Source organism: Magnolia sinica, chromosome 16 (genome assembly GCF_029962835.1).
Source record: "Magnolia sinica isolate HGM2019 chromosome 16, MsV1, whole genome shotgun sequence".
Taxonomy (NCBI): domain Eukaryota; kingdom Viridiplantae; phylum Streptophyta; class Magnoliopsida; order Magnoliales; family Magnoliaceae; genus Magnolia; species Magnolia sinica.
The window spans coordinates 46,993,837-46,999,894 of NC_080588.1; the positions used below are offsets into that span (position 1 = coordinate 46,993,837).

The 6,058-nt window shown below is 38.3% G+C and overlaps 1 non-coding gene across 1 annotated transcript; it reads right to left on the minus strand.

The window, feature by feature from the left end:
* Positions 1 to 1,436: 1,436 nt before the first annotated feature.
* LOC131230009 (small nucleolar RNA R71) lies at positions 1,437 to 1,543 on the minus strand. The gene has a single exon (XR_009163739.1). It is a non-coding gene; the product is annotated as a small nucleolar RNA R71 (small nucleolar RNA).
* Between the last annotated feature and the right edge of the window lie 4,515 nt (positions 1,544 to 6,058).

Below are 6,058 nucleotides of genomic sequence, written 5' to 3' on the forward strand. Positions count from 1 at the left end.
TTTTCAGATTACGTACAGGTTTCAGTCCCTTGGGATTCGACCTCGGTCTTACCGAGTTTATTATTACATCACAACCCTATACTTGGGGAGTGAACAAGTTTTTGGCGCCGTTGCCGGGGATTGACAGTTGCGATTCTCTGAAATTAATTAGGTTTAGAATTAGTTTAAGATTAGGATTTTATTAACTTTAGTTTTAGATTTTTATTTCTATTTGATTTCTAGAACTAACTTGTTTCCTGTTTTATAGGACCCTGACATAAACTTTTAAATTGGTAATCCCTTTCTAATTCCTCTACTTTTTCTATTTTTAATTAGGGTTTGAATTTTAGAAAATTTCTTCTTTTGTTTTTAGAAACTAGGTTAGTTATTTCCCTTTTTAGAAACTAACTCATCTTTCCTTTATTTTATTTTTAGAAACTTTCTAATTTTAGGTTTAGATTTTCTATTTTAGAAACTTTCTAATTCTGGCTCTTTTAGAATCTAATTTTGTTTCCTAATTTATTTTTAGAATTTTTGTTTAGAACTAACTTTCCTATTTTGTAGGCTTTTAAGATAGAAATTTCTAATTCGGTAAACTCTTTCTCTACTTTTCAGATCTCTTTTAGGAACTTACTTTCTAGATTAGGACTTTCCTAATTTATTTTAGAAATTTTCACTTTCTTTTAGAAATTTCTTCTTTTAGAAATCAGTTTACTACTATCTTTCTTTTAAGGATTTTTCTTCTATTTTTAGAATCTAACTTATTTTGTTTTATTTTGCAGGTTTTTAACTTAGGGACTCCAAGTTGGTAACTTCTTTCCAACTCTCTCTTTCTTTTTAGATTTTCTTTTCCTTTCTTAGGAATAGGTTTTGAATTTGATTGAGGGCTGCGAGTGTTTCATGCCCAAGTGGGCCCGTGACAACACTCGACGTCTCATGATTGAATGAGGATTGATTGAGGGATTAACTATCCATCATAGGACTAAACACCACTCGAAATCCCCTGAGTTAATTGAAGTGATGGCTGAAAACCAACCTCTTCTACCCAACCTAGGGTGGAGGACATTCAGAATGAGAATGAGGTGCATCAAGCACCCCCGCCACGTACTTTACGAGATTATTTACAACCAACGGGGGTGATTAAGCCCTTATGCATGATTTTTTTTGAAAATACAGGATATATGGACACCAAGTCAGGGGTTATCCAACTCCTTCCTAAGTTCCATGGGCTTGAATCTGAAGAACCATATTTACATTTGAAAGAGTTTGATGAGATCATAGCCACTTTATATTTTCAAATTGTGTCTGAGGACACAGTCAAGCTGAGACTCTTTCCTTTTTCCTTAAAGGAGAAGGCTAAGACGTGGTTACATTCACTGCGTCCTAGATCCATTGACACATGGAATGATATGCAAAGAGAATTTATAAAGAAATTTTTTCCACATCATAAAACGATTATCCTTAGAAAAGCAATCATAAACTTCACCCAAAAGGAGGATGAAACATTTTACCAATGTTGGGAAAGATTAAAGGATTTGGTCAGTTCATGCCCACAACACGGCTTTGAAACGTGGCGCATTACAAATTTTTTCTACGATGGACTGACATCTTCCATGCGCCAAATGATCGAGACAATGTGTAATGGAGAATTCATTAATAAAAATGTCGACGAGGTATGGGATTACCTCGGTAGTCTTGCTGAAAAAACACAATCATAGGACTATTACCCAAAATCGAACACCACATTTAGGCCGACTCAATTAAAGGAGAAAGGTGGATTATATCTCTTGAAAGAAGAGGATGATCTCAAGTATAAAGTGACTACGCTCATAAGAAAAGTTGAGGCCATGGAAGGAAAGAAGGATAAGGTTAATGAAAGTGTTTGCGGCATATGTGATTGCAACATTCATACAACTGAAAATTGTCCTACGATACCCGCCTTTTGAGAAGTGTTGAATGAACAATCCAATGCCGTAAATAATTATCAAAGACCTTTCAATGGACCAACCTCTAATACGTACAATCCTGGTTGGAAAAATCATCCAAACTTTAGTTGGAGAAATGGACAAACTGTTACCCCTCAAGGTTTCTTCAATCAAAATCCAAATCAGGGGAAAACCTCAAGAAGAACTGGTACAAAATTCCATGCAAGAGCTAACCCATGCAATGCGAGACTTTATACAAAAGATGAATTCACGTATGACGATTATAGAAAAGAGGATGCTTCCTGCACAACCGCTCCCCAATCCTAAACCACAGTACGAGATAAGTAATCAAATGGAGCACGCTAAATCCATCACCACTCTTAGGAGTGGGAAGATCATTGATAAAACCCTTCCAGTTAGGCCCGAAAAGCCTCAAGAACCGGAAGAGGACAACAATAATAGATCTAGTGATGCCCCACAAAAATTAGAATCGAAACTTATAGAAAAGCCAGTTGCTCCATTTCCCCAACGGTTGGTCACTCCAAAACCTCTCTCTAACTCTCATGATATCCTAGAGGTGTTGAAATAAGTGAAAGTCAACATTCCTCTACTTGATGTCGTAAAGCAAATACCTTCATATGCTAAATTTCTGAAAGACTTATGCACGACCAAACAATAGCAGAGTATTCAAAAGAAGATCTTCTTAACCGAGAAAGTGAGTGCCATCCTAAAGCAAGACGTGCCACAGAAATTCAAGGATCCTGGTAGCCCAACCATATCATGTGTAATCGGGGACCATCGAATTGATCATGCACTTCTTGACTTAGGAGCAAGCGTCAATTTGATTCCCTACTCGGTATACAAACAGTTAGGTTTGGGTGAATTAAAACCCACCCTAACTACACTACAACTTGCTGATCGCTCTGTTTGTGTACTAAGAGGGATAATTGAGGATGTGTTGGTTCAAGTTGATAGATTTTACTACCCTGTAGATTTTATCATCTTGGACACCGAACCCATCAATAACATGAGCACTCAGATTCCCATCATTCTTGGTCGCCCATTCCTTGTCACTTCAAACGCAATTATCAATTGTATGAATGGTGTCATGACTATATCCTTTGGGAATATGACATTGGAGTCAAACATCTTTTTCAATAATGGCAGAAACTTAGAGGATGATGACGATTTCCACGACATTAACATGATTGACTCTTTAGTGGAAGATACGACACCTCTGACCTTATCCTTTGACTCTCTAGAGACGTGCCTGGCCCACTCCCATGATTTTGATGATGACATGATTAGGAAGACGTGTGCTTTGCTTGATACTGCACCGGTACTTGAAGTTAACCGGTGAAGGCCACAATTTGAAGAGTTGCCCCAAACTGATGTAATGCCTCTACCATCTAACCTCAAACCACCGAAGCTTGACTTAAAACCTTTACCCTCTGATTTAAAATATGTTTACTTAGGTCAAGATAAGACATACCCGATGGTGATCTCTGCCCACTTGGAGAAAAAACAGGAGAGTATGCTCATATCTACTCTCATTGAGCATAAGGGAGCCCTTGGATGGACGATAGCGGACCTCAAGGGAATCGACCCCTCGATTTATACTCACCGCATATATCTTGAGGATAACGCGAAGATGGCTCGGCAATCACAACGTAGACTAAATCCAAACGTGAGGGAAGTGGTTAAGGCCGAGGTTCTGAAACTATTGGATGTGGGTATCATATACCCCATATCCGATAGTCAATGGTGAGTCCAACTCAGGTAGTTCCTAAGAAGTCTGGGATCACCATCGTAGCCAAGGCCAATAATGAACTCGTGCTAACTAGAGTTACTACTGGTTGGAGAATGTGCATTAACTATAGGAAGCCGAATACCGTCACGAGGAAGGACCACTTTCCTTTGCCCTTCATTGATCAAATCTTGGAAAGGCTAGCTGGTCATTCCTATTACTGTATCCTTGACGGGTATTCGGGCTACAATCAGATTGAAATTGCCCTTGAGGACCAGGAAAAGACCACATTTATATGTCCCTATGACACCTTTGCCTACAGAAGGATGTCATTCGGATTATATAATGCCCCTGCCACCTTTCAGTGATGTATGATAAGTATCTTTTCTAACATAGTGGGGAAATATCTAGAGGTCTTCATGGACGATTTCTCTGTTTTCGGTTCATCTTTCAGCGAGTGCTTAGGGAGTCTTAAATGTGTGCTGAAAAGGTGTGAAGAAAAGAACTTGGTACTTACTTGGGAGAAGTGTCATTTCATGGTTCATAAGGAAATTGTCCTTAGACATATTATCTCATCCAAAGGAATCGAGGTGGATAAGGTAAAAATTGATCTTATCTCTAACTTACCTCCACCCAAGAATATACGGGACGTGCGATCCTTCTTAGGACATGCTGGGTTTTACAGAAGATTCATAAAGGACTTTAGTCTCATCTCTCATCTTTTATATAATCCACTTCAAAAGGATGCACCATACGAGTGGACTGAGCCATGTCAGGAAGCTTTCACTAAGCTTAAGGGCATGTTGACTAGTGCACCCATCATACAACCACCCGACTGGAGCCTTCCTTTTGAGCTTATGTGTAACGCTTCTGATTATGCTCTTGGAGCAGTTCTAAGTCAGAGAAAAGATAAGAGGCCAGGTATAGGTAGGTTTCCTGTTTTCATAGGACTAGGATAGTTTCCTTTATGCTGTTTTAGGATAGATGTTAAACTTAGCGCTCCTGGGAGGCAACCCAGCTCTTCATTCCATTTCATTTTCCTAGTTAGTTAGTTCAATGTTTGTGGGTAACATTACTGCAAACCCTCACGAGACTACAACTCGTTCACTAAGGGCAACCTAGGGGTTTAAAGGCTTATTGCATACGCTAAATGCAATCGAGAGTACCTGCGAAAGTGGTATAGGTAGGATTTTATTTTTATTTTTGTTGGTTTTTCTCTTGTGCTGACCCGCTTTTACGTAGAAATCTCTGGAAAGCCTCTTGATTCTTTCGTTCAGGTATTATCGTCCCATCACTTCTCATTTACTTTCATTGTCCCATGTGCATTGCATGCTTATTCTTTTACATTGAGGACAATGTAGATTTTTGGTTGGGGGTGGGAGATTTGGTCACCTCATCAGTACTTTCTTATTCTTGAGCAAATTGTGAAAAAATTATAAAATTTTTCTGAAAATTCTTGTGAATTCGATGTGATTTTGACGATCATCATTGATTTGGAATTATAAGATATGGGTGTTGTGGATTTACGTCTCTTGGATTTAGCTGTCTGATAGATTCCACGGTTGAGTTTGAATTATCAATCCATGATTAGAGGCTTTAAATATTGATTGAGTCATGATTTCACATGTCACATCTTGCTTACACATTGAAGTTTCAATTCGATATTGAAGGAATAACCTGGTAATCCCTAAGCATGAAAGGAACCAACCTGAGAAAATTGAAAGGGTTGGGCGAATGGTCTTCACCATAGGTTTGCTCCCTATAGGTAAAGATTCGATTCCCCAAGGTTGACAATCAGAAAGGGATGGGCGACTGGTTTTCACCATAGGTTTGCCCCCTATAGGTGAAGATTTGATTCCCCTCATTGGCGTTACTTTTAATTTAAAAAAATTATTAAAAGCTGAAAGAATGAAAGGACGATCTGTGGGGCAAATTTTGGTTATCATGAATTCTCTTGTTGGCTACCAATGATATCCTGAAATTGAGAAGTGAGTTTCATGTTGATAAGCCGAGATTATACTATACACCCATGAAACTAAAAGTTTAGAATTATTCTAATTGATGGATTACTACTTTGAACTTGATTATGACGTTTACCGTGTGCTTGAATCTACAAGAAAGTTATGCCTAACATTCATGAACCTTAGAATTTTGGAATTTGGATAGTTTTTCAAAAATCACTCGAGAAATTCTCCTATGACTCTCAACTTAATTTTCGCATATTTTGCTCGGGACTAGCAAAATGCTAGTTGGGGGTTGTGTTGAGGGTCAATTATTGCATATTTGACCCTAGTTATTGCGTGGATTTACGAACATAATACTGTTTAATGGCCTGATTTAATCATGTTTGTGATGTAGGGTGAAGTTGCGAACTTGGACCGAAACAGGGTGCTAAAAGTTAGTATTT